This window comes from Artemia sp. Qi Xiang Cuo, chromosome 2, assembly GCF_049724085.1.
Source record: "Artemia sp. Qi Xiang Cuo chromosome 2, ASM4972408v1, whole genome shotgun sequence".
NCBI lineage: Eukaryota > Metazoa > Arthropoda > Branchiopoda > Anostraca > Artemiidae > Artemia > Artemia sp. Qi Xiang Cuo.
In genome coordinates this window covers 55024684-55049570 of record NC_142795.1, presented here as the reverse complement: position 1 = coordinate 55049570, position 24887 = coordinate 55024684, and positions in this window count along the sequence as shown.

Below are 24887 nucleotides of genomic sequence, written 5' to 3'. Positions count from 1 at the left end.
TGCTTTTATATATTTTATTTTTTAATTATTAGTAAATAAAGCAAGTCAAGTCAAGTCAAGTAATATACATATACTGATATTCAGTAATCAAAATGTTAAAATTATTTGATTTATTAAAGTTATAAAAGTAAAAACATTTATATTTTTTCAAAATCTCAAAATTTTTATTGCATGTGTTTGGAGGAATGATGGGCGTGAGGGGGGGGGGATAGTTGCCCTCCAATCACTTTCGACTATTAAAAAGGGCACTAGCCCGTTGAATTTCCAATCGAATGAGGTTTTTTGAAGCTTCTATGACTACGCCTTCTATAAGAACATTATATGCCCCTGGGCATAACTTAAAACCCTTGCCCTGGGGGCTGTGAGGGAGTGTCCTCCTCAAAAACATATTTTCTATCTGGAAATCAACCACGCTGAACAAAATGGCTATCTCGAAATTTTGATTGGATGTGTTTGGGTGAATTATGGACGGGGGAGGGGGGCTAGTTGCCCTTCAATCACTTTCAATTATTAAAAAGGGCACTAGCTCTTTGAATTTCCAACCAAATGAGCCCATTTTGAAGTTTCTATGACAAAGCCTTCTATAAAAACCTTATATACCCCAGGATATAACTTAAAACCCTTGCCCTGAGGGTTGTTGTGGACTGTCCTCCTCAAAAACATATTTTCTATCTGGAAATAAACTACGCTGAACAAAATGGCTATTTCAAAATTTTAGTTGGATGTATTTGGGAGAATGATGGGCGTGGGGGAGAGGCTAGTTCCCCTCCAATCACTTTCGACTGTTAAGAATGGAACTAGCCCTTTGAATTTCCAATCAAATGAGCCTGTTTCAAAGTTTCTACGACAACGCCTTCTATAAAAACCTTATATGCCCCCAGGGCATAACTTAAAACCCTTGCCCTGATGGTTGTGGGGGAGTATCCTCCTCAAAAACATATTTTCTCTCTGGAAAACAACCACGCTGAACAAAATGGCTATCTCAAAATTTTGATTGGATGTGTTTGGGTGAATGATGGACGTGGGAAGGGGCTATTTGCTACCAATCACTTTCAACTATTAACAAGGGCACTAGCCCTTTGAATTTCCAATCAAATGAGCCCCTTTTGAAGTTTCTATGACAACGCCTTCTATAAAAACCTTATATACCCCAAGATAATTTAAAACCCTTGCCCTGAGGGTTGTTGGGGAGTGTCCTCCTCAAAAACGTATTTTCTATCGGGAAATCAACTACGCTGAACAAAATGGCTATCTCAAAATTTTAATTGGATGTGTTTCGGGAGAATGATGGGCGTGGGGAGGGGCTAATTCCCCTTCAATCACTTTCGACTATTACGAATGGAACTAGTCCTTCGAATTTCCAATCGAATGAGCCTACTTTTGAAGTTTCTACGACAACGCCTTCTATAAAAACCTTATATGCCCCCCAGGGCATAACTCAAAACCCTTGCCCTGAGGGTTGTGGGGGAGTGCCCTCCTCAAAAACATATTTTCTATCTGAAAATCAACTACGCTGAACAAAATGGCTGTCTCAGAATTTTGATTGGATGTATTTGGAGGAACGATGGGCGTTAGGGGGACTAGTTGCCCTCCAATCACTTTCAACTATTAAAAAGGGTACTAGCCCTTTGAATTTCCAATCGAATGAGCCTGTTTTGAAGCTTCTACGACCACACCTTCTATAAGAACCTTATATGCCCCCAGGGCATAACTTAAAACCCTTGCCCCGAGGGTTGTGGACTATTAAGAATGGAATTAGCCCTTTGAATTTCCAATTGAATGAGCCTGTTTTGAAGTTTCTACGACAACACCTTCTATAAAAACCTTACATGCCCCCAGGGCATAACTTAAAACCCTTGCCCTGAGGGTTGTGGGGGAGTGTCCTCCTCAAAAATATATTTCTGTCTGGAAATCAACTACGCTGAACAAAATGGATATCTCTAAAATTTTGATTGGACGTGTTTGGGGGAATGAGGGGCGTGGGGGAGGGGCTAGTTGCCCTCCAATCACTTTTGACTATTAAAAAGAGCACAGGAGAAAAAAAAAACAAAAAAAACAACACATTGTGCCCACATCGTTCTTTCCTTAGGCAGCGCTAGGCGTGTGAGGGGGGTTAGTTACCGTCCAATCACTTTCAACTATTAAAAAGGGCACTAGCCCTTTGAATTTCCAATCAAATGAGCATTTTTTGAAGTTTCTATGACAACGCCTTATATAAAAACCTTATATGCCCTCAGGCCATAACTTAAAACCCTTGCCCCGAGGGTTGTGGGGGAGTATCCTCCTCAAAAACATATTTTATATCTGGAAAACAACTACGCTGAACAAAATGGCTATCTCAAAATTTTGATTGGATGTGTTTGGGGGAATGATGGGCGTCGGGGGGGGGGCTAGTAGCCCTCCAATTACTTTCGACTATTAAAAAGGGCACTAGCCCTTTGAATTTCCAATCGAATGAGCCTTTCTTGAAGTTTCTACGACAATGCCTTCTATAAAAACCTTATATGCCCCCAGGGCATAACTTAGAACCCTTGCCCCGAGGGTTGTAGGGGAGTATCCTCCTCAGAAATATATTTTCTATCTAGAAATCAACTACGCTAAAACAAAATGGCTATCTCAAAATTTGTATTGGATGTGTTTTGGGGAATGATGGGCGCGGGGGGGGGGGCTAGTTGCCCTCCAATCACTTTCGACTATTAAAATGGACACCAGCCGTTTGAATTTCCAATCGAATGAGCCTTTTTTGAAGTTTCTACGACAACACCTTCTATAAAAACCTTATAGGCCCCCAGGGCATAATATAAAACCCCTTCCCCGAGGGTTGTAGAGTAGTGTCCTTTTCAAAAAGATATTTTCTATCTGGAAATCAACTACGCTGAACAAAATGGCTATCTCAAAATTTTGATTGGATGTGTTTGGGGGAATGATGGATGGGGGGCGGGGGCTAGTTGCCCTCCAATAACTTTCGAATATTAAAAAGGGCAGTAGCCATTTGAATTTCCGATCGAATGAGCCTTTTTTGAAGTTTCTACGGCAAGAATATAAAAACCTTATATGCCCCCAGGGCATAACTTAAAACCCTTGCCCCAAGGGTTGTGGGGGAGTATCCTCCTCAAAAAGATATTTTCTATTTGGGAATCAACTACGATGAACAAAATGGCTGTCTCAAAATTTTGTTTGTTTGTGTTCGGGGGTATAATGGGTGTGGTGGGGGGGGGGCTATTTGCCCTCCAATCACTTTTGACAGTTAAAAAGGGCACTAGCCACTCCAATTTATTATCGAATGAGCCCTTTTCGAAGTTTCTACGACAACTCCTTCGATACGAAGTGCCCGGGTTATGGAGAAAAAAAAAAACACATTGTGCCCACCTTGTTCTTTACTTAGGCAGCGCTAGTGCGCTGCCTATGATTTCTGTTTGTTTTGAGTTTCATTTATTTATTGATACTCATTTGTGGTAGATGTATGCTTATCAAACTATTTAATTCTATTTTGTTCAATTTTTGTTTAATGGAGTACTTTACTTTTTTGAAAACTTATTTTGTGGAAAGTTTTTTTTTTAATTAATTTCTGTTCGTTTATATTGAAATAGTTTTTTCAGAGACAACGCAATAGCGTTGATCATAGTAAAGGCCATATGGCTCCAATGTTTTATTATTATTATTTATTTATTTATTTTTACCAGCAACACTTCATATGGAAGGGGTCGTCGTATAAACTTCAAAGGGGGCTCATTCAATTGGAAATTGAGAGTTCTAGTGCCCTTTTTCAGGGTCAAAAGTGATTGGAAGGCAACTAACAGCCCTTCAACGCCCCCTTTTCCTGAAAACATCCAATAAAAATTTTGAGACAGTCATTTTGTTCTACGTAGTTGATTTCCAGATAGAAATAATGTTTTTGAGGAGGACACTCCCCCCATAGCCCTCAGGACACGGGTTTTAAGTTATGTCCTGGGGGTATATAAGATTTTACAGAAAGCTTTGTCATAGAAACTTCAAAAAGGACTCATTAAATTGGAAATTCAAAGGGCTATTGCCCTTTTTAATAGTCGAAAGTGATTGGAGGGCAACTGACCCCTCTCTCACGCCCATCTTTTCCCCAAACACATCCAATCAAAATTTTGAGATAGACATTATGTTCAACGTAGTTTAAAATTCTGGAAACCAGGTCTTTGAGGATGACAATCCCCCTACAGCCCTCAGGGCAAGGGTCGTAAGTTATGCCCTGGGGGTATATAAGTTTTTTTTTATATAAATAGCTGTAATAAAAACTTCAAAAAGGGCTCGTTTGCTTGGAAATTTATATGGCTAGTGCCGTTTTTAATAGTCAAAAGTGATTGGAAGGCAACTAACACCCCTTTCACGCAGACCATTTCCCAGAACACATCCAATCAAAATTTTGAGATAGCCATTTTGTTCAATATAGTTGAAAGTTCTGGAAATTAGATCTTTGAGCAGGACACTCCCCCCACAGTTTTCAGGGCAAGGGTTGTAAGTTATGCCCTGGGGGCATATATGATTCTTATGGAAGGAATGCTTGTATAAACTTCAGAGAGGGCTCATTTGATTGGAAATTGAAAGTTCTAGTTCACTTTTTAAGGTCAAAAGATATTAGAGGGTAACCAGCCTCCCCCCACGCCCTTTTTTCCCAAATGCGTCCGATAAAAATGTTGAGATAGCTGTTTTGTTAAAAAGAGTTCAAAGATCATATAACGAAAATTCCGGTGTCGACAAAGCCCCCCAGGGCCCAGGGGCAGGGGTTGTAAGTTATGCCCTAGGGGTATATATGGTTCTTCTGGAAGGAATGCTCGTATACACTTCAGAGAGGGTTCATTTGATTGGAAATTGAAAGTTCTAGTTCACTTTTAAGCGTCAAAAGATATCGGCGGGTAACCAGCCCCCCCCCCCCGCGCCCTTTTTCCCAAATGCATCTGATAAAATTTTGAGATAGCTATTTTGTTAAAATTAGTTCTAAGACCATATAACAAAACTCCGGTGTCCACACAACCCCCCAGGGCCCGGGGGCAGGCGTTGTAAGTTATGCCCTGGGGGCATATATGGCTCTTATGGTAGGGATGCTCGTATAAACTTCAAAGAGGGATTATTTGATTGGAAATTAAACGTTATAGTTCTGTTTTTGAGATTCAAAAGAGATTGGAGGGTAACTAGCCCTCCCAACGTCTCTTTTTCTCCAAATGTATCCGATAAAAAATTTTGAGATAACAATTAAGTTACAAATTGTTCAAAAGTTAGAAAACAAAAACTCAGGTGTCGACACAACCCCCTAAGGCCCAGGGGCAGGCGTTGTAAGTTATGCCCTGGGGCATATATGGCTCTTATGAAAGGGATGCTCGTATAAACTTTAGAGAGGGTTCATTTGAGTAAAAAATTGAAGGTTCGAGCTCACTTTTTAATAGTCAAAAGAGATCTGAGGGCAACTGGCCGCTCTTCAGTAAAGCGCCAATGACGCAGTAGGTTTTAGACTTTTACAGTGAGAGAAGTATTGGGTTTCATATATTCTTTAATAGTAATTAATTAAAAAAAACTTTTTCCACAAAATAAGTTTTTCAAAGAAAAGTAAAGAACTCCATTAAACAAAAAAACAGAAATTACAATAATTAACCGAGTCAAACTCAAAACGAGCAGAAATTGACATAAGTTAGGCGCAAAACCCCTATGCCTTCCCAAGGACAGAACAAAATTTCCACTTAACTGAAAAAATATAAATGTTTTTACTTTTTAACTTTAATAAATCAAATAATATTAACATTTTGATTACTAAATATCAGTATATGTATTAAACTGCCAATGCACATTCATTTGTATTTTTTCAATAAAATGCAAATTTTGTTCTGGCCTTGGGAAGGCATAGGGGTTTTGCGCCCAACTTATGTCAATTTCTACTCGTGTTCTGTTTGACCCGGTTAATTATTGTAATTTCTGTTCGTTTTGGGTTTAATTTATTTATCGATACTGATTTGTGGTAGTTTCACGATTAGTAGATTATTTTATTTTATTTTTGCTCATTTTTTGTTTAATGGAGTTCTTTACTTTTCTTTGAAAAAATTAGTTTGTGGAAAAAGTTTTATAAATTAATTTCTGTTCGTTTTATATTGACATAGTCTTTTCAGGGAAAAAGAAAATAATACTTTAAATCTTTTCGTTTTTAAGACTTTATAGTTTGGCCTGCTATTTGTATGCTAGAGAAAATTTGTATGTTGGAGAAAAATTTTAAGAGCAGAAATGGGAGGGCTGGCTTGGGAGGGTGGGCGTGGGAGGGTGGGCGTGGGAGGGTGGGAGTGGAAAGGGGATTAGTTGCCCTCAAACCACTTTCACTATTAAAAAGGGCATCAGCCCTTTCTATTTTCAATCGAATGAGCCCTTTTCGAAGTTCCCACGACAACTCCTTCGATGCGAAATGCCCTGGTCTAAACAACAACAACAACAAAAAATAATACATTATACCCACTTCGATCTTTCCGGTAAAAATGTCAAGCCTTCCAATTACGTTCGACTATTAAAAAGGGCACTAAGCCTTTCGATTTTCAATCAAATGAGCCCTTCTGGAAACAACTACGCTTTCTATAAACACCTTATATGCCCCCAGGGCATAAATTACAACCCTTACCCTAAGGTCTGTTAGGGTGGTTGTCATCCTCCCAGACCGAATTTCCAGAACTTTCAACTACGTTAAACAACATGACTATCTCAAATTTTTTTTTGGATGTGTTTGGGGAAATGGTGGGCGTGAGAGGGGTGTTAGTCGCCTTCCAATGACTTTCAACTATTAAAAAGGGCACAAGCCACTCCAATTTCCAATTGAATGAGCGCTTTTCGAAGTTTCTACTACAACTTCTTCAATACGAAGTGCCCTGCTCTAAAGAAAAAAATTAATAAATAATAAATTCTGCCAACATCGTTCTTATATGCCCCCAGGGTATAACTTAAAGCCATTGTCCTGAGGGTTGTTGGGGAAGTGTCCTCCTCTTTACTTAGTCCCCGTTTCTTGTCTTGTTCGCGAGTGTCCCCGTTCTTTGCTTAGGCAACGCGATCGTGCTGCATATGATTTATGCAACAATTTTCTATATAAACCTTATATACCCGAAGGGCACAACTTACAACCCCTACACTGAGGGCTCTGAGGTGGTTATCATCCTAAAAGACCTAATTTCCAGAAGGTTCAACTACGTTGAACAAAATGGATTTCTCCAAATTTTGATTGGATGTGTTTTGGAAAATGGTGGGTATGAGAGGGTTAGTCGCTATCCAATCACTTTCAACTATCAAAAAGGCACTATACCTTTCAATTTCCAATTGAATGAGCCCTTTTGAAGTTTCTATGACCACGCGTTCAATAAAAACTATATTGCCCTAGGGCATAACTTACAACCCTTGCCCCGAGGGCTGTGGGGGAGGGGTTGTCATCCCTAAAGACCTAATTTCCAAAACTTTCAACTACGTTGAATAAAATGGCTATCTAAAAGTTTTAATTGGATGGGTTTGGGGAAATGGTGGGCGTGGAAGGGGTGTTAGTTGTCTTCCAATCACTTTTGACTATTAAAAAGGGTACCGTACTATCCCTTTGAATTTCAAATCGAACGAGCCCTTTTCAAGTTACTACGACAAATATTTCAATAAAAACCTTATATGCCCCCAGGACATAACTTATAATCCTTGTCCTGAGGGTTTTGGGGGAGCGTCATCCACAAAAAATAATTTATAACTGGTAATCAACTAATCTGAACAAACATGCTCTCTTCAACTTTTTATTGGATGTGTTTGGGGGACTGATGGGCGTGGGGGGGGGGCTAGTTGCCCTCCAATCACTTTCGACTATTAAAAATGGCACTAGCCCTTTGAATTTTCAATCAAATATGCTTTTTTTGAAGTTTCTACGACAATACCTTCTTTAAAAACCTTATATACCCCCAGGGAATAACTTAAAACTCTTGCCCTGAGGGCTGTGGGGAAGTGTCCTCCTCAAAAACATATGTTCTATCTGAAAATCAACTACGTTGAACAAAATGGCTATCTCCAAATTTTGATTGGATGTGTTTGGGGGATTTATGGGCGGGGGGGGGGGGGGGCAAGTTGCCCTCCAATCACTTTCGACTGTTAAAAAGGGTACTAGCCCTTCGAATTTCCAATCGAATGAGTCTGTTTTGAAGTTTCTACGACAACGCCTTCTATAAAAACCTTATATGCCCTCAGGGCATAACTTAAAACCCTTGCCCTGAGGGTTGTGGAGGAGTGTCCTCCTCAAAAACATATTTTTTATCTGGAAATCAAATACGCAGAACAAAATGGCTATCCCAAAATTTTGATTGGATGCGTTAGGGGAAATGATTGGCGTGAGGGAAGGGGGGGCTAGTTGCCCTCCAATCACTTTCGACTATTAAAAAGGGCACTAGACCTTTGAATTTACAACAGAATGAGCCTTTTTTGAAGTTTCTACGACAATACTTTCTATAAAAACCTTATATACCCCCAGGGCATAATTTACAAGCCTAGCCCTGAGGATTGTGGGGGAGTGTCCTCCTCAAAAACATATTTTCTATCTGGAAATCAACTACGCTTAACGAAATGGCTATCTCAAAATTTTGATTGGATGTGTTTGGGAAAATGGTGGGCGTGGTGGGGGAGGGGGCTACTTGCCCTCCAATCACTTTCGACTATTAAAAAGGGTACTAGCCCTTCGAGTTTTCAATCGAATGAGCCTGTTTTGAAGTTTCTACGACAACGCCTTCTATAAAAACCTAGTATGCCCCCTGGGCATAACTTAAAACTCTTGCCCTGAGGGTTGGGGGAGAGTGTCCTCCTCCAAAATATATTTTCTATTTGGAAATCAACTACGCTGAACAAAATGGCTATATCAATATTTTGATTGGATGTGTTTGGGGGAATGATGGGGGTGGGGGGGGGCTGGTTGCCCTCCAATCACTTTCGACTATTAAAAAGAGCACTAGAACTTTCAATTTCCAATCGAATGAGCCCCTTTTGAAGTTTCTACAATAACCCCTTCCATATGAAGTGCCCTGCTCTAAAGCAAAAAAAAATACATAGTACATTGTGCCAACATCGTTCCTATATGCCCTCGGGGCATAACTTTAAACCCTTGCCACGAGGGTTGTGGGGGAGTGTACTCCTCAAAAATATATTTTGTATCTGGAAATGAACTACGCTGAACAAAATGGCTCTCTTAAAATTTTGTTTGGATGTGTTTGGGGGAAGGATGGGCGTGGGGGGGGCTAGTTGCCCTCCAATCACTTTCGACTATTAAAAAGGGCACTAGCCACTCCAATTTTAAATTGAATGAGCCTTTTTTGAAACTTCTACGACAACTCCTTCGATACGATTTGCGCGGCTGAAAAAAAACACATTTTGCCCACATCGTTACTTAGGCAGCGCTACCGCGCTGCCTATGATTTCTAGTCGTTTTGAGTTTCAATTTTAAAGGGTATTTGTATCTGCTGAGCTTAAGTTTAAAATGGCCTTTAATTTTCTTTGAAAAACTTATTTTTCGTAATGTTTTTTTTTTAATTAATGAGGGAAAATGACTGAGCCTCTTCTAAAGTTAAACAACAATCCCTTCCATAAAAGTCTTAAATACCCCCTGGGCAAAGCTTACAACCCTAGCCCCTAATCTTTGGGGTTTGTTTCAACTCCAAAAGCCTTGTTATATGATACTTAGATTATTTTGAATAGAATGGCTATCTCAAAATTTCTATTAGATGCATTTTTGGACAATACCACATGTTCGTGTGTGTATGGGGGGGGGGGTAGCTGCCCTCCGATCACTTTGACTCATAAAAAGAGCACGAGAGCATCTAATTACTTATCCAACGAGCCCCCTCCGAAGCTAATATGACCCTGCTTTCTATAAAAACTATATATGCCCCCAGGGCATAATTTATAACCCGTGCCCTGAGGCCGAGAGGGGATTTCTTATACTCATAAACATATTTTTCAGACCTTTCAACTACGTTGAACAAAATGGCCATATCAAAATGTTGATCAGAAATATTTGAGGAAATGATTGGTGTGGGGGGGTAGGTGATTCTTCCTCCGGTTACTTTCATCTATTAAAAAATTACTGTCAACTCTCAATTTCCAATCGAATGAGCCTTTTTTGAAGTGTTTATCACAACACTTTCTATAAAAAACATTATATGCCCCCAGGGCATAACTTACAACCTTAGCCTTGAGGGCTGTGAGGGGTTGTCAAGCTCAAAGACACAATTTTAGACGTTCAACAAAATGGCTATATCAAAATGTTGATCGGAAGTATTTGGGGAAATAATGGGGATGGGGGGTATTCGTCTTCTGATCGCTTGTGACTTTTAATAAGGGCCCTCTAAATTCCCAATTGAATAAGCCCTTTTTAAGTTTCTACGACAACGCCTTCTATAAGAACTTTTTATGCCCCAGGGCATAAATTACAACATTTACCCTGGGGGTTATGGGGGGTTTGTCATCCTAAGAGACATAATATCAGGACCTTTCATATATGTCGAATTCAATGGCTATTTCAAAATTTTGAATGAATGTATCCAGGGAAACGGTGGGCGTGAGAAAGGGGTTAGTTGTCCTTCAATCACTTTTAACTATTAAAAAGGGCACTAGCCCTTTTAATTCCCAATCGAATGAGCTCTTTTAGAAGTTTCTACGACAACCCTTTCTATAAGAACCTTATATGCCACCAGGGCATAACTTGCAACCCTTGCCCTGAGGGTTGTGGGGTGGGGGGGGGGGGGTTGTTGTCATCCTCAAGACCAACGTTCCAGAACTTTAAACTACGTTGAAAAAATGGTTATCTCAAAATTTTGATTGGATGTGTTTTCGGAAATGGCAGGCGTGAGAGGGGGATTACTTGCCCTTCAATCACTTTCGACTATTAAAAAGGGCACTAGCCCTTTCAATTTTCAATTAAATAAGCCCTTTTTGAAGTTTATACAACAACGCTTTCTATAAAAAGCCTTATATACCCCCAGGGCATAACTTACAACCCCTACTCTGAGGGCTCTGGGGGGGGGGATGTCTCCCTTCAAGACCTAATTTACAGAACTTTCAGCTACGTTGAAAATGGCTTTCTCAAAATTCTGATTGAATATGTTTGGGGAAATGTTGGGGGTGAGAGGGGGAGTTAGTTGCCCGGCCACTTTCTTCTATTAGAAAGGTCACTAGCCCTTTCAATTTCCAAATGAATGAGCCCTTTTTGAATTTTCTACGACAACCCTTTCTATAAAACTTTATTTGCCCCCAGGGCATAAGTTACAACCCTTACCCTGAGGGCTGTGGGAGGGGATTGTCATCCTCAAAGAACAAATTTCCAGAACTTTCAACTACCTTGAACAAAATGGCTGTCTCAAAGTTTTTATTGGATGTGTTTGGGGTAAAGGTAGGCGTCAGAGAGGGGTTAGTTGCCATCCAATCACTTTCGACTTTTAAAAAGGGCACTAGCCCTTTCAATTTCTAATTGAATTAACCCTTTTTGGAATTTCTGCGACAACGCTATCTGTAAAACCCTTATATTTCCCCCGGGTACAACTTATAACCCTTGCTTTGAGGGCTGTGGGTCATCCTCAAAGATATAATTTCCAGAACTTTCAAATACGTTGAACAAAATGGCTATCTCAAAATTTTTATTGGATGTGTTTGGGGAAAAGGTGGGCGTAAGAGGGTGGTTAGTTGCCCTCCAATCGCTTTCAACTATTAAAAGGACACTCACACTTTCAATTTCCAACCGAATGAGCCTTATTTTAAGTTTCTAAGACAACACTTTCTATGAGAACCTTATATGCCCCCAGGACAAAACTTACAACTCTTGCCCTGATTGCTGTAGGGAGTTGTCATCCTAAAAGACCTAATTTCTAGAACTTTAAACTACGTTGAACAAAAGTGCTATCTTGAAATTTTTATTGGATGTGTTTGGGGAAATGGCAGGCGTGAGAGGGGGTTAGTTTCCCTCCAACCACTTTCGACTATTAAAAAAGACAATAGCCCTTACAATCTCCAATTGAATGAGCCATTTTCGAAGTTTCTACGACAACAATTTCTATAAAAAAAACTTATTTGCCCCCATGGGATAACTTAAAACCCTTGCCCTGAGGGCTGTGAGGGGTTTATCATCCTCAATAATATAATATTAAGATCTTTCAACTATGTTAAACAAAATGGCTAGCGCAAAATTTTGATTGGATGTGTTTGGGGAAATGGTGAACGTGAGAGGGAGTTAGTTGCCCTCCAATCACTTTCGACTATTAAAAAGGGTACTACCCCTTTCAATTTCAAATTGAATGAGCCCTTTTTGAAGTTCCTAAGACAACATTTTCTATACAACCTTATATGCCCCAGGGGTATTGCTTACAACCCTTGCCCTGGGGGGTGTGGGGGGTTTTTCATTCTCAAAGACATAATTTCTAGAAGTTTCAACTACATTGAACGAAATGGCTATCTTAAAATTTTGATTGGATGTGTTTGGGAAGATGATGGGCGTGAGAGGGGGGTTAGTTGCCATCCCATCACTTTCGACTATTAAAAAGGGCACTAACCCTTTCAATTTCAAATCTAATGAGCCCTTTTTGAAATTTCTACGACAAAGGTTTTTACAATATATACCCCAAGGTTATAACTTACAACCCTTGTCCTCAGGGCTTAGGAGGGGTGTCCTTCTCAAAGACCTAACTTCCAGAACTTTCAACTATGTTGAAGAAATGGCTATCTCAAAATTTTTATTGGATGTGTTTGAAAGTGCTGTAATTTCGTCAAAAACCTGGTGGGTGAGGGGGTTGGTAAAGTGGAAAACCAAAAAAGAAAACCGAAAAATGAGCTATATAGTACCATGAAGGCAAAGTTATCCTAAAGAAAACTGACCTTTTTCTCTTGATACTTGAATTATGCAGGCTTATCTTAATTTTGACAAAACTTTTAGCAGAAATTAAATTGTTGCTGGGGGTGGGGGGTGGGGGGTGGGGAAATTAGGTCTGAGGGAGGCAAACTTGGGTCTAGAGGGGGCAGTGGTCCCCCCTGCCCCTCAAAAAACTACGCCCCCGGATATTGAGGGAAATGCTGAACTAAATCAAAAGGCACTATTTGCATCTAGTCAAAAAAATATGTGCAATATCTCAGGAACGTCCAATGGTGTTGTGTTGAAGCTTTAATGTCATGTTGAGGGGAATACTGAAGTAAAATCAAACGTAATTTTGTGCATCAAGGTTGTCGAAAGGGTGTAGCTGCAATATGGTAGGATTGGCTAAGGGTCTTAAGTTAAAATGTCCAGGGCATACTAAAGACACTATGTTTATCCAGTTCTCCAAATAGCCTGTCTTAAATATCATAAGACTGGCTAAGGACATTATAAACACAATAAGTGGATTTTTGAAAACCAAAAATCAAAAGAGACTATATGCACCCTGGTTGTCAAAAGGGCGTATCTGGAATTTTTCACTAAATGACTGAGGGTATTAACTTGCCAACTTTCAAGGCATTAGGAGGGGGAGATATTGAACTAAATCGAAAAGCAGTGTGTATGCCCACGTTATCAAAAGGATGTGTATGCAATAGGTTATATCAGGAAATAATAAGGTTATTTAGTTGAAACTTTTATTGCATGTTGATAGGTATGTTAAATTAAATTCCTAGTCACTACTTATGTACATGTTGTCAAAAAGTGTCTATACGCAGTATTTCAGAAAATTCTAAGTGTATAAAACTAAAACTTTTAGGGGTCGTTAAGGAGGGGGTTGGTTTGAATAGAACGACACTATGTGCATCCAAGTCGTCAAAGCGATGTATTTGCGATATCTCAGGAACGGCTATGGGTATTAAGTTGAAACTTCCAGGGAATGTCAAGGGAAATGTTCATGTAATTTAAAGACGCTATATACATCCAGATTGTCAAAAGTCTGCATCTGAAATCTCTTAGGAACATCTAAGGGTATTAATTTGAAACTTCAACATAATTTTTAGGGGGATGTAGAACTAGATCATGATACACTGCTTGTATTCAGGTTGTCAAAAGAGCGTCAATCCGAAATCTCAGGATTGAATAAGGATAATAATTTTAAACGTTCAGATTATATTAAGGGGCATAATGACCTAAATCAAAAGACACTACGTGTATGCAGGCTGTCAAAATAGCGTATCTAAAATATCACAGGAACGGCTGAGGGTATTAATTAAACTAAAACATTCTGGGAACATTAAGCAGATTGTTGAAGTAAATCAGAAGGTAATATATGAATACTGGTTGTCAAATGGGCGCGTTTGCAAATTAAGAGATTTAGTTCAACATCCCCCAAAAAATTTCCTGCAATACTCAACTCAATACCCTTGTCTGTTCTTGAGTTTCTCTCGATACATTCTCTTGACAATCTGGATGCATGATGTATCTTTAAATTACGTAAACATTCCCCTCAAGATGCACTTAAAGTTTCAAGTTAATACCCTTAGTCATTTCCGAGATTTGACAGATGCACCCTTTAACTACTTAAATGTAAGCTGTATATTTTGATTTAGTTCAACATCCTCTCAACTTTCCCAGAAAGTTTTAACTCAATGACTTATCCGTTCCTGATATATTGCAACTACGCTCTTTCGATGACCTGGATGTACATGATATCTTAGGATTTAGCCCAACAACCCCCTCCCTCCGCATTTCCTGAAACTTGACATGCTTTGTCGTTCCTCACACATTACAGATTTGAATTTTTGACAGTCTGGAAGCCAATGGTATCTTTTGACTTTCTTCATCACCTAACTCAATATGCACTGAAAGTTTCAATTTAACAACCCCCGCCCTAACAACCTTTGATACTAGTGACCATTTGATCTTATTTAAGAAATTAGAAAATGGAGGCATTCGCGGGAACGCGCAGCGACGTTTGTGAGGCTTGGCCCTCATAGAAAGATAAGTAATCTTTCTAACTATTATAACCATATTTTCGGATTAAAATATGTTAATTTATGTTAATTTATCTGAAACTCTACAAGAAATTAATCGAAAATTGAACGGAATAGAAATAGTTTCGTCGCAGGTTCAAGAAATTAGAAACGACCTATCTGCTATTTCGTTGCGAATTGATTCGACAGTAGAGAAGTTCTCGGAGAATGCGTCACAATTGAAGAAAGATTCCCTAAGTTTGCAAGCTGAAATGTCGGCTACTAAAGTAAAATTGCAATGACTAGAAAATGAGTCTAAGAAGTGTAATTTGGTCCTGTATAATTTCGATCCTGTAAACAAAGGTTCTTCGTTACGAGAAGATGGATGTAACGAAAGCACTGAACTTACATGTGCCAAATTTAGGGCTGAAAATGATGGACATTAGAGACATATTTCGGCTAAATGCTAAACAAGGCACGCGACCGGTGTTGGTTAAGTTCACAAGCGGTTACATTCGTGATATTATATTGCGGTCAAGTGCTCACCTGAAAAGGGCGGGTCTTGGTGTTAGTCCCGATTATACAGAGCGTGAACTGTCTACCCGTAACCGCCTAAAGCCTTTTCTTGAACGCGCTAGAGGAGAAAATAGAAAAGTTTAGTAACGAGTTTGGTTTCCGAAAATAATCGGTTTAACCTGGAAGAACCTTGCAATTCAAGATTGCGTTCAGGATCTTCATACTCAATCCAATTTTTCTTTAGTGTAGTGGAGGAGCTTAGTGTGATAAAGAAATAAATGGGGTGAACAGTGAAACTCCGGTTATTAAAAAAGACTCCACATCAGCTTTTGTCGGGCCTGTGGGGGCTCCCAAAAGTAACAGCCAACAAATTATTAGCCCAGATGACCACCTATATATATATATATATATATATATATATATATATATATATATATATATATATATATATATATATATATATATATATATATATATATATATATATATATATATATATATATATATATATATATATATATATATATATATATATATATATATATATATATATATATATATATATATATATATATATATATATATATATATATATATATATATATATATATATATATATATATATATATATATATATATATATATATATATATATATATATATATATATATATATATATATATATATATATATATATATATATATATATATATATATATAGAAAAAACCTTCTATTCTCTCCTCTTTTTCTGGTCACGTTTCTACTAATGATACAACTGAAAAATCACGACATTTAAGAAGAGACTCTACTTTAAGATACGAAAAACCCTGAACATTCCAATGCGCTAAATGACACTCGTAATTTGCGCCTTGGCCCTGCTTATCCTATCCATTATCTGAGCCAATTGGTTGTGAAGGGTTAAATAGCTGCCTAGGCTCCATGTTTTTAGGGTCGCCATTTCTCACTGACTTGTTCTTCTGTCTTAGGTGGTCATCTGGGCTAATAATTTGTTGGCTGTTACTTTTGGGAGCCCCCACAGGCCCGACAAAAGTTGATGTGGAGTCTTTTTTAATAACCGGAGTTTCACTGTTCACCCCATTTATTTCTTTATCACACTAAGCTCCTCCACTACACTAAAGAAAAATTGGATTGAGTATGAAGATTCTGAACACAATCTTGAATTGCAAGGTTCTTCCAGGTTAAACCGATTATTTTCGGAAACCAAACTCGTTACTAAACTTTTCTATTTTCTCCTCTAGCGCGTTCAAGAAAAGGCTTAAGGCGGTTACGGATAGACAGTTCACGCTCTGTATAATCGGGACTAACACCAAGACCCGCCCTTTTCAGGTGAGAACTTGACCGCAATATATTATCACAAATGTAATGGCATGTGAACTTAACCAACACCGGTCGCGTGCCTTGTTTAGCCTTTAGCCGAAATATTTCTCTAATGTCCATCATTTTCAGCCCTAAATTTGGCACATGTAAGTTCAGTGCTTTCGTTACATCTTCTCGTAACGAAGAACCTTTGTTTACAGGATCGAAATTTTACAGGACCAAATTACACTTTTTAGACTTATTTTCTAGTCATTGCAATTTTACTTTAGTAGCCGACATTTCAGCTTGCAAACTTAGGGAATCTTTCTTCAATTGTGGCGCATTATCCGAGAACTTCTCTACTGTCGAATCAATTCGCAACGAAATAGCAGTTAGGTCGTTTCTAAGTTCTTGAACCTGCGACGAAACTATTTCTATTCCGTTCAATTTTCGATTAATTTCTTGTAGAGTTTCAGATAAATTAACATAAATTAACATATTTTAATCCGAAAATATTGTTATAATAGTTAGAAAGATTACTTATCTTTCTATGAGGGCCGAGCCTCACAGATGCATCCGAGTGACTATTCCAGTGACTATAGCTATTCTTACAAAAATTTTACTTAACATAGCAAGTCGAGGTTTAAACGCAAGAAACTGATCGACTCGGACACCAAGATATTGGACATATCTCTGTTTCTGAAGATATCTACTTTCGAGTTGAATACCATGGATCCAAGGATAATAATTAGCACTTCTTCCATATAGACCAAATTTACCTTTACTATGACTCAAACATAATTTATTTACACCCTTCCTGTAACAACTCATTCCTGTATTTATCAGCAAAATTAAATCTGCCTCAGTCACAGCAGCCATTGAATACTGTGTGTCACCAGCAAAGCTAGACAATATCATCTTTGACCGTCTAGATACAGGTCCCACATGACTCAATATCCTTTTAAGGGAGGCATTCGTATCATTAATAAAGATTAAAAACAACAAGAGGACAAGCACAGAACCCTATGATACTTCACATATCACATTCAAATAATCAGAATGGACACTTACAAACCCAACACAGTGTTTCTTCCACTCAAAAAAGACAAAATCAAACAGTGAAAATTAGCACGAATACCACCATGCTCTAATTTCGATAATAATATACTACTATTATTTCGATATAAAACGTTTGCTGAAAGTGTTCTAGGTAATAGTCGAGGGAGAGATTGAATAAATAGATAGAAACATGTATATTGTTAAAATGGTATATCTGCAGCAATTAAATACTAAGTTGAAATTGACAAATAGTTTTTTGGGGGAGATTGAGCTAAATTGAAGAACACTATGTGCATAAATGATTTTGATAAGGCACTTTAAAACTTTAGTATAAAGAGTGGACATAACTAAAGAGAGGATGGCCTGTTCCTATATGGAACAATTTTCGTTTGTTTTAAGTTTTAAAGCATCCCATCTCTTTCCTTTGAACAATATATATTTTTACCTTAACTTACCTTAATTTACATTTCGGAGCGAAATTAATGTCCATGCTGGATCTGTTCTGCTCCGCCTCAATGATGATAATTTGGAACATTTCTCTGCTACGGTCCCAGTGACATTGCATTAATTGACAGCTGAGAGGGACGGACTGTACAATTGGTATTACCATAGCTTGTTGTTTCATTCTTCGTCAAGTCTTGACTAGAAGGAGGCAGTAGTGGGTGCAGTCGCGGTTTTGTCTTGTAGATTGTTCCAGTTGTTGAAAATACTCTCGGTAAAAAAGTTTTGGCGCATTCTGGTCTTCACTCTTTGCTTTGCTAGCTTCTGCGAGTGTCCTTTAATGTCGGGTTGACCTGTATGTTTTGTGAGAAAGGTGTTGTTTGGTTTGTCTATTAAATTTGTAGCTTAGCATCATATCATATCTGTGACGTCTGAAGACTAGCGTTGGTAGTTTTAGGTGCTCCAGTCTCTTATCATACGGCATTTTTTGTAGACCTGTGATGCATTTGGTGGCACGTCTTTGAACTCCTTCCTTTTTCTCTTTTTCTTTCACTTACAAAGGGGTTACAATAAATAAATAAACAAACTTCTCATTAAAAAAAGACTATACAATGCATTACTGCATGCCGGACAAAAACCGGAAAAAACACTTAAAGAGAAAAAAAATATAATAATTATTTTCTTTTATTTCCTCGGACCCTAACATAACCCAACCAAAAAACAAATAAATATCTTCTCTCGCTTCACTCTCCCACCCCTTCAATAAACAAATCAAAAGTGGGACCTTGAGAATCATCTACAGAAACAACCCAACAAACCTCACAACATTCACAAAAAAAAGAAAAAAAAATAGAAATAAATCCCTTATCCATTCAAAACCCAAACAATCTTCTCAGCAATAACATTCAACCAATCATTCTCTAGTCACAACCATTATAATCTTACACTTTAAGAAAAACAACTAACCCTGAGGGTATTTCGAAATTCAACCAGATCTGTATTGTTTTTTACCTCCTCGGGAAGTTTATTCCAGACAGCCAAGCCAGAAAAACAGATAGAAAATGTAGATTTTGTTGTTACAGGGAACGGGGTTTGAATTGAATGGGCATTCCGTGTCTCATATCCATGTTGAGCTTCAACAAATCCAATCGAGAAACATGCAGGTAGCAGGTTATTAAAACTATAAAACAAGAATAATGCTGTGTAAAACTTAACTAAGCCAAACATCGGCAGAATCTTAATACCATCGTGTTGCGTTCGAACCGAGTCAGAGCCTCGCATTCCAGATAAAACACAAACAGTTTTATTATGTATAACTCTTAGAGGCAGTAGTTAAGTGTTAAATGTCGCTGACCATACACTTACACAATATAACAAAATCGGATGAACTAGCGAGAAATACAGCATTCTTAAAATTCTAGGAGGGAAAAAATGCTTCATTTCCCGCAGCATTCCATCATTCCTGGCAATTTTTGTACACACATATTCAATGTGAGGTTTAAACGCAAGACACTCATCGACTTGGACACCAAGATATTGAACATATCTCTGTGTCTGATGATATACACTGTAAGGTTGCCCCTACTTAACAGGGCTAATAAATTTGGCAGCGTGATATAAACTGAGGCGTTGGATAAGAATCGGTACTCAGAATTCAGTGACAACTGATTTTATTATAAAATAAGATAAAATGAAAAATATTCTAATTCTATCTATGTTGGCTATTTCCAAACCTCTTCTAAGGTCAAAAGATCTACTTGTTCACATCCACCGATGTATACCGAAAAGACAAAGATTAAGTTAATCCTAAGCTAACAAATGTTTCAACTTAAAAGGGTTGCACTTGAACAGCTAGTCAAGGCTTGAGTTCTGGGTTATAAAATCCTTTAGTTCAAGCTATTTTTGAGCTAAGCTAAGAATAACCGTACTTGCTTTGAATTCCAATTTTCATTAACCTAAACCAAGAGATTCTTTTATTATTTCTTGATAGGATTGTGTATTCCTTTGACCTTTATTAAGCTTTAATTTTAGCAGGGAAACTTAATTGAAAATATCTGGACATAAAGGTTTAGAAATTCTTAAGCTGGTAATATTGTTCCCCTTTTTCCCCTGACCTTTCCTGTATAAACATTAAGGTTACTTTTGTATAAACAAGCAGTACGGGTTAACAAAATGAAAGAGTGATAAAAAGGGAAGGGCGTTTCTCTTCGTATAAACGTCTGAGGGTTGCACAAAAGGGGGGGGTATTAATTTATGTTATTGTCCGATAATTCCAATTTTGGATATAAGGTCTTTATAAAGTCAAGCTAAGGCTCAAGGGACTCTAGGCTGAAAAAGGGAGAGCCCAAATGGCTCCTAGCTTTCCTTTCTTCGTTGAGGTTTCCTTCCTTCTTTAAACTCTCAGTTATTCAAAGCTTAAATTTCTGGGAAGAAATTTACTTTGGCTTATTCTAACCTTAAAAAAATGCTGTTTTGTCCAAATGGTTCAAGCCTTGTTTAGGTGAAAATACGAATGAAACTGTAAGTCCCAAAATCATCAATTTCTCTTATATACGTATTAAAATTATCTCCAAGTGACAGAAAGCCTTTTTGAGGTTTTCTTTCTTATTTTAACCTTTATCTTCAAACCTTTATCCCCAAGGAGAATTTCAGACAAACAGTGGTAGCTTATCGTTATTACAAAGTAAACACTTACCCTTTCCTTGGTTCCGAGGAGAAAACTACCCCGATTTGTCTCTCCTCCATAAGTTATATTCTTTTTGCTACTTGATCCGTTTAGCGACCTTTTCTCTCTCCTAGCCAATCAACCATCTTTTGTTAAAAGTTGCTTCCTTCCAGTCTTTCAAGGACTTGCAAAACTGGTCTAAATTAGGGCTTTACATATCACGGGTTCAAAGTTCGTTTGATTCTTGGACACAGAGTGTCACTAAAATATTTATGGCTAGTTACGCAAAGAGAAGTTATTTCAAATTCTAGCTAATTTGAAATTGTCGCTATTTCTGGTCTATGAAGCTAAAGAGAATTCCAAGCTTTAATAAAATTGAGTTACGAAACCTACACAAAATAAGGCCTCCTTACAATCTCCCCCGCTTAAAATCTTAGTATAATTTTTGTTTTAAAGGGAATAAACAAAAGGAAACACAAATTTACTAAGATCCAGTGTAACTCAATTTCTCCTTATACTACTTCTAAATTGAACCCCTGAGACTTTCGGTCTCTATAACCTTTATATATATAATAGTGTAAAAATGTTATGTCCAATGTCTTGTTAAATCTTTCCTTTTCTTCTTGTAAGGAAACTCGCATTTGTCTTACTTCATCTAGGCCAATGGCTGAACTAAACCTATTCTATAAGTAAATAAAAGTTAAATATTCAGTTTCGTCTTCCTAATGTAGTAGAACTTATGCAAAGTTCTCAGCCAGAATCCTTATGAGCTCATGCAGATATTTTTAATCTACGGTTGTTTTTTTTTGTCATTTCGCGGCGTCGGAAATGAAATCCCTGCTCTTGTGTTACCAAGCAAAGACAAATTAATTCTTTGATAACTTTAAGTTTAAAATTGAGCAAAGGTTTAATATAAAAGGAATATATATGAGTTCACACCTACGAATAGGTGAATGCTATTTTCTTATTTGGCCTTTTTCAAACTTTACTCAAATTTTTTTTTTCAAATTATAAGTGAATACTTGAAAGAGTATTTAAAGGTGCCAAAAGGTCCAGTAACAATGGAAGAATTGAAAAACCAAAGCCAAATACATTCTACAATGAAAGAAAAAAATCTGTACCCGTTCTCTATTTTGAAAAAAATATAATCTATGAAATTTAAAACTTTGTGATTATTCTGAACTCATCTCCTTTGTTGGATACAGAAATCACAAATTATTACTATTTTAAGTTATTGTATGGCTCTATTTTAAGAAGTCTCTTATATAAATTCTATAATTCTTATCCTTTATTTGACGGATATTTTAAATCTTATCGGAAGTGTCTCTTATGTTCAGCAATATTCTGAATAATATGGGCAATGCGATTTAGTTTTATCATTGTTCCTTAGATCGTCCTACTACTATATTTTTACGAATGTGTATTGGTCACCATTCGCGCTAAGTCGCCTTTTTTTCTGTGGTATCACTTGACCGAATGTGAAAAGGTCATAAGGGAAAATATTATCCCTAAAGAGTGGGGTAACTAACGCTAAGTTTAACTCTTCTCAACCAGAGTTCATAATTCTTTACTGCCTTTTCAACTTGGCAGTACATATATACAAAGACACCATATTGTCTTAATTTATTTAAGGTTTTGACAGTTCCCATCTTGGCCCCCCGAAAAAAGGACTTGAATGTAGGAAACGGGTGACTCCATTAACTATTTTTTTTTGATAAAATGATCTTAAATTGGTGCTTTTTTTTGTCAGAATCATCCAGTCTATACAATAAGCCATTCACGGGAACCAAACGGAGATTTCCCAACCGTTTCCCAAAAAATGGGATTTCCTTTCTTTCCTAAATTTGAAATTTTTGGTTCTGAGTTCTACCCGAAATGTCAAATATTGGAAGTTTTCCGGTATCTTGTTTAGTTTAGAAGCCATTTCAGCACTGTGCTAGCTTTCTCTGTCTCAATTGTTGTCTGGGAGGCTCCAATCCAGGATCATGATAATGATTACTCTGTAAGTATATACATATGCAGCCTTTGTGCGTTGGGATACAACTCTTTTCCATATTCCTATGGATGCAAATCTTTTTGCTTCCTTAATAGGTAGACGCAACCCTTACCATTTTTGCCATCGTTGCACGTGGAAACCTACGTATTCCGCCTCCAGTAAAACATGAGCGAACAATCTGGCTATACAAAAGAGGTGATTGGGACGGTTTGGGAAACGCTCTTTTTTCTCAGCAGTGGAGAGCCTTCCTCCTCGAAGGCCCAGAGGAAGCTGAAGATAAGCACCAGCAGGCCATAGTTGACTCTTTCGAAAAACATATCCCTTCAAAGCGGATCCAGGTGTCCAGTAAGGTCAAACCTTGGTTCAACGCCCAGTGTAAGAAGACAATCCGAGCAAAGCAAAAGGCACACAAGCGATGGCTACTTTCGAAGAGGACAGAATTGCATTCATAAATGCGCGCAAAGATGCAGTTCGAACAATTCGGTAGTCCCGGGTTCAGTATAAGGAGAAATTCGCCACCAAGCTTCAACTTACTTTGGCAAAGTGTTGGTGGAAAATTTTCATCGAGGCTCTACCGTTTTACAAGGGGACCGTAATTCCTTCTCTCCAGAGTAACGGGACAGTGGTAAAAGATCCACAGGCAAAGGCTGAAGCTCTTGCTAAGGCTTTTGCCGAATTCTCGAATCTAGACAATGACGGTAGAGAAGTGCCAAAATTCTCCGACCAAACCGACACTGTCCTGGAACGCGTGAATTTTTCTGCTCCCAAGATCCTTCGCATTCTGTTACATCTGGATGTGACCAAATCCACGGGTCCTGACAACACACCAAATGTTGTACTCAAATCCTGCAGTACCGAACTAGCTGGACCCTTGTAATTGCTTTTCCGGCTGTGTTTTCGCTCCGTAGCCTTCCCACGAACATGGAAGTCCACCCATGTTATACCAACTCTAAAGCCAGAAGGCGATCCAACGAGCGTGGGCTCCTACAGGACTACTAGCCTTCTCTCCTGTGTTGGCAAAGTCAACGAGAGTGTCCCCAATAAAACACTTCATCAGTACCTGGAATCAAATGACTTTCTAGGCGATCGCCAATATGAATTCCACCGGAAACGCTCAACATTAGACTGCCTAGTGGCCCAGCATCAGGAGTGGATAGAACTACTGGCAATGGGATACGACATCAGGCTACTATCCTTCGACATGGCGATAGCTTTTGACAGAGTATAGCACCATGGCCTTCTAAGGAAACTTTATGTGTATGGTGTTTATGGTTGTCTGTTAAAAGTGATTGAGCGCTTCCTTTCCAATCGCTCACTCCAGGTTGTTCTTGACGGGTTTATTTCCCGCGAATATCCAGTGAAAGCAGGGGTACTCCAGGGCAGTGTCTTGGGACCTACGCTCTTCCTTATCTACATAAATGACATGGGAGACAACCTCAGAAACCCTCTGCATCACCTTGCCGACGATACCACGACACACTCAGCCGTCCCTAAACACGAAGACCCAACACAAGCCTCCCTTTCCCTACAGATGGATCTTTTGAAAATTGAAAAGTGGTCTGATGCATGGATGATCAACTTCAATGCATCGAAAACAAAGGAGCTTCTAATTACCCGATCAAAGGTGCCACGTGAACACCCCAGTTTCATTCTTCAAAAATGAAGCTATAAAGAGAGTCGACGAGCTTCGTCTACTGGGGATTCATTTCTCCACCGATCTCTCTTGGAACAACCACCTTGATGGGGTGAGAACCTCCTGCGCAAGAAAGCTGGGAGTTACTCTTCGCTGCAAAAACCTTCTTCCATCAAGCTCGATCATCCCACTCTATAAGTCTTGCATCAGACCCATAGCTGAATATGGATGCCCGCTATTTGCTGGTGCTCCGAAAAAGCTATTGGCACCACTTCAGAAGATCCAGAATAGGGCAAATAGGGCGGGCTGCGCCTCTACACAAGAATTGCTCCAGCCTCTAAATGAAAGGTTTGATGTAGCGTCGAGGGCTGTTTTCTACAAG